The sequence below is a fragment of the Medicago sativa genome, chromosome 1, assembly GCF_051527215.1.
Source record: "Medicago sativa cultivar Bolivia chromosome 1, Bolivia_mono, whole genome shotgun sequence".
Classification (NCBI taxonomy): Eukaryota; Viridiplantae; Streptophyta; class Magnoliopsida; order Fabales; family Fabaceae; genus Medicago; species Medicago sativa.
In genome coordinates this window covers 21,375,727-21,385,055 of record NC_140749.1, presented here as the reverse complement: position 1 = coordinate 21,385,055, position 9,329 = coordinate 21,375,727, and the positions used below count along the sequence as shown (strand labels likewise).

The 9,329-nt window shown below is 34.0% G+C and overlaps 1 pseudogene; it reads right to left on the bottom strand.

Moving 5' to 3' along the window:
- Positions 1-7,122: 7,122 nt before the first annotated feature.
- LOC146953581 (alkane hydroxylase MAH1 pseudogene) lies at positions 7,123-8,574 on the bottom strand (annotated as a pseudogene).
- Positions 8,575-9,329: the final 755 nt, after the last annotated feature.

Genomic DNA, 9,329 nt, shown 5'->3' with positions numbered 1-9,329 from the left:
CAATATGCAAGTAATTTGATCAAATTTGGAATAAGTGTCATGTATTTATGTTTATATTAAGGGGGTGAAAATTGCGGTGTCATCGAAAATTGCGGTTGAGCTTTCTTTTTTCCTTGTTGATTGGTGTTTTGGCTGAGCCTTCTTTTGCTGCTATTTTTTCCATGTTGTGTATCAGGTTACAGGGCTTGTGTTTTGTTCCTGTTCGCCCAATCTTTCTCTTCTTGAGAGGTCCTGTTTGGCTTAATATATTATTGCACATTATTATGATTATGTGAAATATAGATGTTAATTAATGGGACACTAAATTGGTTATTAAAAGTCAAAGAGTCTTCCTCTAAAAAAAGAAGTAAAAGATCCCATGAAAAAATTTGTTCCTTTTATTTTGAGAGACACGGGTTATAGGTTGTAGGAGGAGAAAGAAAATGATGATTTCTAGGTGAGTAAGAAATGACTTTAAAGGACATGTATCATATCACCATAGAAGAAAGAGAAAATTGGCTTTTTGGTAAAAAGTAAATGGGTGTACAATGCTAAAACACACCTTCTTAAAAATGAATGGGTGTGTTCTAGCATTGCCCATATATATATATATATATATATATATATATATATATATATATATATATATATATATATTCCATTCCTTAGTTAAACATTATTACATTCAGAACCCACAGTCGTCATTAGTTCTCATGCTTACTACTTACTACGTCTTCCTTCCTATTAGCATACTCTAATTTTCTTCTTAGGTTAAGATGTTTAATATTGCTTACAACTTCCTTCCATTTGTACTACTAGGTTATACTTCACCATCGTCATTACCTCTTTCATAATTATTCCTCTCACTAAGACAACTTTATATTGTATTACATTATCTCACACTCATGTTCATTTATAACGTCGACCATTCCCATAATCTTAACTTCATTCTAACTTAAGTTATTGTCTCACTTTATCGTTACTTCAACGTCAACAACGTCCCCCACTAGAACTTCGATAAAATTGAGGGTCCTGTTCCCTGATCACTAGTCATTATTATTATCGTTAATCATTATAAACCATTATCTCTTATCTTCCTTTACATTTCATCTTAACAATCATCTCATCGTCCACGGTCATCTAACTTACAATATATTTTTTATTCATTTTTTTTACGCCTTATACATATTCCTGTCTAACAATCATCTTAGCCTCTTTAATTACCCTGGGGAAATTACTTGGTTACCTTTGATTACCCCAACCTATCACTCTCTAACCCCTTTTATAATCGTCTTTATCATTATTCAACTTGATTCGTGTTTTAGACTCACAAGGTGACCACGTTATTTACACCGTTGTGGTCTTGTCTCATAAATCTTGAGTAACTCAATATTTATCTTTACTGCGATTATTATCTCCCACCATACCCATTTAATTAACTCACCTGTCCTTATCCTCGTTTACACCTCCTTCATCGCATTCTTTACATTACCATATATCTTGACTCACTTACTATTCAACCTAACAACCTTCCTAAGTTCATTATTGATTTAAAGAGATTATATTTAACCTTATTAGTCACTCGAAATTACCTACTACATATCCCCTCTTATAATCGTCATTTTCACTTCTTTAACTCATTCATATTTTATACCATATCTTCATACTTTCGATCATTGTTGCTACCATCAATCATCGTAACTACTACCACCATATTCTTGGTTTGTTCTAGTTTATATCCTCTTAATCAACTTACAACATTAGACTCTTTAAATACTCCAAGGAATTACGCTCATCGGTGTCAATCCACCGTGTACTACGCATCTATATCTTTCTTGGCTTCACCTTCTACTACTTAAACTACTATGCATTTTTGGCTCATTACTATTATGAGGATCTTATGCTTATCATAGCCATATATCTTAAACACCTCCTCTATGTCGTCTCCTATAATTGTTTTTCATTTCCTATTGCCTATTCACGTTTAACATCGTTAATTCTCGTAGGTTACTATCACCAGTTCATGTTTTAGACTCGCAATTTTTGAGGTAATCACTTCTAATTATGCCTAAACAAACCTCCTCATTTAGGTATATAGTTTAGGACCCTTACCCTTACTTTTCACGCTAACGACTTTCTTAAACTCACTATTGTTTTCTTAAACTCCCTCATTTAGGTACATAGTTTAGGACCCTAACCCTTACCAAAGGAGGCATGCGATCAGCTAGAAGGAAAGAAAACAATTAGGTTTGAAAGATTATAAAAGGAAGAGAATAAAAGAGGAGAGGACACTCATATGGGGAGCTACCACGATTTGGGAAAAGAAACGCAGCCAAGGCATTCACGCAAGAGGAGAAAAAGAAAAAGGCATGAACATGAAAACAGAAAAGAAGAACAACACCTATTGAAATAAAATTAAGGAGCAACTCCGACAACGACAGAACTCTATCAGTTTATTTTATTTACTATGTTGTTTATGTATTTGATCATGACTAGATAATTTCCTTTGATTTGGTCTGAGATGAATCTGATGTAAGACTGTTAGAAACATGTGGCTGTGAAACTCTATTGATTATGATTATGAATCTAGTTTCATTCAATTCAATTTCTCTTAATGCTTTTTATATACAGGTGATATATAATCTGAATTCGTAAGAACGAATGACTACTGACCCTAGCTTTCAATTTAGACCTAATTGAATTGTTCGAATAAACAGGGTTAGTATAGGAATGAATAATCGTTTATTTGTGATATATGGTTAACGTTCTTAAAACTTCGAACAGTATTATATCACCTAAGGAATTAGAGACCGTAATCTGAGAAGAGGGTTCTAAGTCAAGGGATTGATTAGAACTATTTTAGTTAATCATTGTAAAACTAAAGAAATATTGATAAACGTAGGTGCAGTTTACCAAATAGTAAAAGTTAGAGGATTCGAAAGACCTGATCTCATCTCTCTTTATATTATCTGAAATTCTAGCGCACTTGTTTTAATATGTTCTGTCAGATGTTTTAACGTTTGCAATGGTCCGCTCAATGTTCCAACATCACGAGATAAACAGAAATAAAAACAAGAAAATAAACGACAGGAAAGTAAAGAACACAACGAGTTTATTGACCCAGTTCGGTGAAAGACACACCTACGTCTAGGGGCTACCAAGCCAGGAAGGAAATCCACTAATGTAGTCCTTATTCAATAACTCTCAGCAAACTCCTCATTTACACTATATGACCTAGGACCTACCCGCATAGACTTCAACCTAGGAACTCCTAGATCTGAGATCCCATCTCACTATCCTAATGGTTAGTCACAACCCCTGTGACCTATCAGACCTAAACCAAAACACAAAGATGAAGTTACCTTCAAACACAAACAACTAACACCTTGTTTCACAACTTCGGTGTAGTACACAAGAGTATCAATACTCACACACTGTCCTAAACAAGTATCACAAATGATACAAGAAAGAACACACAGTAAAGATTCTAAACTTGCATTAACATGATACAAGAGCAGAATACATAAAGACTCAAAACCCTAAAAATCTAAACTTTTTAGTATGACAGCTTGAATGACCAATTAGGTCTTGGAATCTTGTTTATATACTGAAGCTGCTTGGGCTAAATACTTCGTTGGGCTTCAGCACAAAGCAGATCGGTTCAGCTAATCTGCAAAACAGAAATCAGAAACAAATCTGGAAAGTCCTAAAATGTCGGAACATTTATAGGATCGTTCCAGCCAATAACAAATATTTCCTAAAATATAAAATCTACTTTAGAAATATTCCACAGCTAATTCTGTATAGATATGCGCGTTGCTTGGACAATAAGATAAGGAAATATTGTTTCCTTATACAATAAAGGGCGCGCGTACAAATAGGCATGAACTCAGACACACTGAACCGTGCCAGGATGTTGGATCATTGTATCCAACATCTTACAGAGATGCCTAACCACATGTTGGAACATTGGTTCCAACTTACAGAATAAGGATTTTGTTTTAGCAATAATGCAACCAACACAAATACCCAACATTATCAAAACGACTTTTATTAGCTTATTTACTGTTTATGCAATCAAACCTACTGCCTCGGGCACTAAAATAATTTACACATCCTAGATATTAACCTTATTGCAAAACTGAGATTAACACAGTCCTCATGGATACGAACTTAGATTTATTACTTTGATAGAATTAGTACACTTGCTAAATATCTATCACGTTTTTGCCGCCGCTGCCAGGGACTGTTAAATCTTTTCAACTTGGTAATTTCATTATTATTTTGGATTTCTGTCATTTATATTTTTGTTTATATATTAAAAGAAATTGAAAAAAATTATGATTGCACTCTTTATGTCTATTTCTTTGTGCTTCGCTACTGAAATATTTATCTGAGTTTTGTAGCAATGTGGGGAAGAAGACTACTGATAGATACTGAAGAGATAATTATCCTTCAGTATAAAAATTTTAAGCTATCCCTCCGTATAAAAGATTTAGATATAAGGTTGAAGGTGAGATATGAAGTTTGTGGTAACAATTGTCACAATGACAATTGTAAGGAGCATTGTTTAGAGAAAGCAGGGCAACAAGTGATCAACAATGATTATAAAGTTGAACTTGAAAATTCGTTAGATGAATTCTTGAGGTTGAGTCGAGTTTCGTTTGATAAATTTGAAGTTCAATGTGGTGATCTTGTTGATAAAGCAGATGAGTGTGAAAAGAAATCGGTTGAGATTGAGAAGAAGTGACATGCCATCTTGGTGCAAGCCGAACATTTGAAAAATAAAAGTACCAACTTAGAAGAAAAGTCACAGGTGAGGGAAGTCGATTTGTACCTTACAATGGAGATTCAATCAATGGAGATGGAAGAAAACATTCATTTGCAAAAAGATACTTTTTCTTCTCTAAGGTGGGAGGTCACAATTTCAAGAAGTTTATAGGTGGGAGCATGGGATCATCTACTTCTTTGTGCCAAATTCGAATTCCTACCAAACGAAGGAAGAAGAAGGATGATGTGTTTTTTTGTCATTCATGCCACCCTAACAGTTGGTGAGGCGTCAAGCTTAATGACGTAAAAGAAAGCGATTGATGGGAGGCAACCCATCATTTTTCTAATTTTATTTATTCTGCAGGTTTTTCTATTCAGTAAAAAAAATCAAAAAAAAAAGGAAAAATAGAAAGAAAGAAAAAAAAGTGAAAAGATAGACGAAAAAAAAAGAAATGAAAATAAATCAAACTCCACTTCAGTTATTATTTTTTCAATAACTCGTGTTTGTCAGATGTCAGTCGTGTCAGTTTGATTCTATTTTTGTAAAAATAACTTTTATTGTTTGCTTGTTTATTATAAATGGATTTTCTTGTTTCTTGAAATTTTTCAGTCTCATAACATATGCTTATACCAATGATATTTCAAAAGTTTAAAATGGGGGCGATGCTTGCATGGATTTTCAACGGGAAGTATTCGGCAATGAGAAAGTTAGGTAGCCACAACTCCCAGAAAATTTAACTTGTAAGGTTCACAGCCAAATTTTATTTTTCAATTTTACATATTTGAGTGTTCCATGCAACTGTCATTTCTAGAACTTGCGATATTCTCTATTTGTTGATTGGTTTTGTTTTGTACACACTAAGGCAAAATGCTTATTACTTAGGGTCTTTCTGAACCCACCTTGAGTTTTATGTTTATAATTATCCTTTGTGAAGCCAAACTGAGCTTTTAGGATTAGATCCCATTGTTCGGTGACTAACCACGTTACAACCCTAGAAGACCTTAAGTATGAATGACCCAATTTTTTTTGGAGTTAAGCTGTTTAGGCTGTGTGAAATGTTTAAGTTTGGGGTTGCTGTTAGAACGAGCAACATTCTAAGTTTGGGGTAGGGTACTAGAGAACTAAGAAATATGTCTCTTGAAAAATGAAAAAAAAAGCACATAAATTGTGCAGAAAAAAAAATTATATGAGACTAACTTGTGATTATATGTCTCAGAAAAAATTAAATAAAAAAGAGTTCTCTAGTACTCAATTGTTGATATTATTGGGGGATTTGGATTTGATTATTTTTTCTCATTGTTAACAAAGTAGAATGAGCTTAACTCCATTGTTGGTTTAACACTACTTTCCCAAAAGCATCCCACCTATACTCTGTTATAACCCAAAAAGTCCTTAAAAGTGTGTACTTGGCATTGATTTTGATCGACAATTTAGAAATGTTTCAAGCTTATGGTAATATGGAAAACTTACATGTCATGAAAACCCTTTTCAAATTTGTGTGAGGAGTTGTGGATAAGGAGGTTTGAGCAAATGAATCTGCTACATCATTAAACCAGCCAGAAGTGAATTTTTGATGATATCATTGGTTAAAGAGACGCAAAGTTGAGCTGAAAAGGTAGAATGTTGAGGTCCAGAAGTGAATTTTTGATAATATCATTGGTTAAAGAGACACAAAGTTGAGCTGAAAAGGTAGAATGTTGAGGTTTTTGGTAATTTGGAGATTAGGATTTCGTAGTTGTTGGAGCACACTTAGATCCTAGATTGAAAGTCTGAATATTTTACTTTGGGAGAAGTGGACTGTATTATTAAATCATGTTCTGATTTATGGGCTTTATTACAATAAGATAACATAAGATTAAATTAGACATTTTGAAACTCGTCAATAATTTTTTTTTTTTAGCGATATATACATTTTGATTGGCCGATCTTTCTCTCCATTAAATTTTGATCTATTTTATTCTTGTAATTTATTTTCGAATGTCCATACCTACATCCAATGATATTTTTGTGGGTATATCTTTTCAATACCTAAAGTTTTTTAGTCTGTCATTATAAACCTCGGTTGGATGCTTTAAATAAATAACGTATTATTGTTACTTAGAGAGGTCATTACCAATAACTTCAAAATATAAACACAATTCAACTTAAAGTAGTTTATTACATCGAAACATAATTTCTAAAATAGAGAATAACATAAAAATATGTTCCCAGATCTTTGATGATATTCCAACATGTATTGCTGATTTGATTCTTAATGAAATGATATAATTTATTTTCTCTCAAAAAATAAAAATATGTTTAACAAAAGACACAGAGGAACAATGACAAATAGGTTATAAGAGACAACACATAGCACCAATAGTTCGAGAGACTTCAGTCAAATGCATCTTTTAGTGACTTTGACCTTCAAGCCATGTTTCATGTGAAGAACAAAAGAAAGCTTCGGGGTTACAGGGTGACCTTCCACCACCTGTATGTGAAACTTTGGCAACAAAGTAGCTGCAACCATCTTCATTTGAATGAAGCTAATATCCTTACCCATACAGCTTCTAGGTCCTGTATTGAAAGCTATGAACTTGTAAGATGGTACATGCAGTCTTCTCCCCATATTTGTTCCATCCTTCCCATAGCGTACAAAGAGTACAATAACCTTGTATTTGGACTAACACGCTCTCCACTAGGTAGTATATCGGATTTGATTGCACAAATATGCTCAAAAGGTACAGGAGGATAAAGCCTCAAGGCTTCACATATAGCTCCCTGGAGGTACACTAGCTTATCAAGATCCTCATCTCTCGAAGGAATCTGGTTCTCCTCTTCTGTGGGCCAGTAATCTTTGATTTCTTGAATAATTTTGGCTTCTACAATAGGATGAGTTGAAACAAGCCAGAAAAACCAACTCAGAGCTGAACTAACTGGGCCATTTCCTGCTAAAAAGAGAGTGATTGCATTGTCTCTAAGATACTTCTCATCCATTTCCCCCTTTCCAGATCCTTCCTTCATTAGTACTTTTAGGAAGTCATCCATCTCTTCACTGCTGCTGCACTTGCTTTGCTCTTGCTTGGAAAACGTAATACTTTCATACAAGAACCTGTCAAGATTTTCTTCGGCTTCCCTTAGCTTCCTTTCTTGACCAACGTTGAGCCATTTTTGCAGCTTCCATAGATAACTTGGTATGAAGTGTCGGTAAATTATCACCTCATCCATCACGGGAAGAGATTTTTGATAAGCAATTTCTCTTAGCTCATTAAACTTGTTTGGAAGGCAATTAGGATCAAATCCAAATGCAATAGTGCAGATGTTGTCAATAGTGAACCTACTCAAGACATCCTCCAGGTCCACGTGAGCACCTATTTCAGATACATCAGTAAGAAACGGTAGTAGGTACTTCTCCAGCTTTATCTTCATAGTTTGTTGGAAGAAATTCATGAAGGTTTTCCTTTTGAGATATGAAGTAAACATTGTCCTCTTTGTTTCCATACGTGGGAATTAGAATTTAAAATACTACCTCGAAAAAAATAAAAAATATCTTGGAAGTTGGACCCCCTTCCGTAATTGCCAAAATTCTTGCTCGCGATGTGATTAACATTCATTGGATCACTGGTGCCGATAAAGCCTGTGTTTGTGAACCAGGCTCCTTGAAATCGAAACGTTCCTCCACGATGTTTCAAAACAAAGGTTGTATGATCATGGAAATTGGACAGGTGACGCAAAAGCGCCGGTAGAATACCAATTATTGGCCAATTGATTGGTACAATTTCATCTCTATTGCGTCGCCAATAGTGGATGTATAGGAAGATTAGGATTGCTAGAAATATTGACATTGTAGATTTACAAAAGTGTATGTTTATAAATTGCATGTGTCATTCATGCATGCTTATAAAATGTCACATGCTTTACACTTATATAGCCTTTACTGCGTGAAGAAACGTAACCAGATGCATGGCATTAATATAAGTGGTTGGTTGAAAAATCTAATGCGAAGTGATATCAAGATAAGATATAGGATATATAGTGAAGATAAAATGTGCCATGCCTCCTGTTAATGGCTCGGAATTTTCTGGTTTGAAAATCAGAGACTATGGAACAGTAGTGAAGATAAGTGGTTAGTTGAATAAATACTATAGAACACTAATAACAATTACATATATCATGAACAAAAAGAAAAACACCAACCGAAAAAAAGCATGAAATTGCAAGCTGGGCATTAAACAAAAGCCAAGCACATTAGGGGATCAAGCCACCAAAAACCATAGTCAAAAGTAAAGGTAGTATATTTCGTTTTTAATCACCAAAAAGGGTGTAAATTAAATTTGTCAAGTAAATGTTGCAATGTTTCTTCCTTATGCTTGAAAATTCTATAATTTCTTTCATTCCATATAACCATAACGGTTGAGAGCCAGATTAATTGTAGAGATGAGTTAAACTTTTTATAGAATTATCTAAGCATCTGGATTGAAGTAAATGATCAAATATACGCACGTGACAACATCGAGCCAATGAGAAACAAAAGACCAAATTTTTCCAAAAAAATCACACTTTAAAAAACAAATGATTGACATCATCCTAATTGACACAA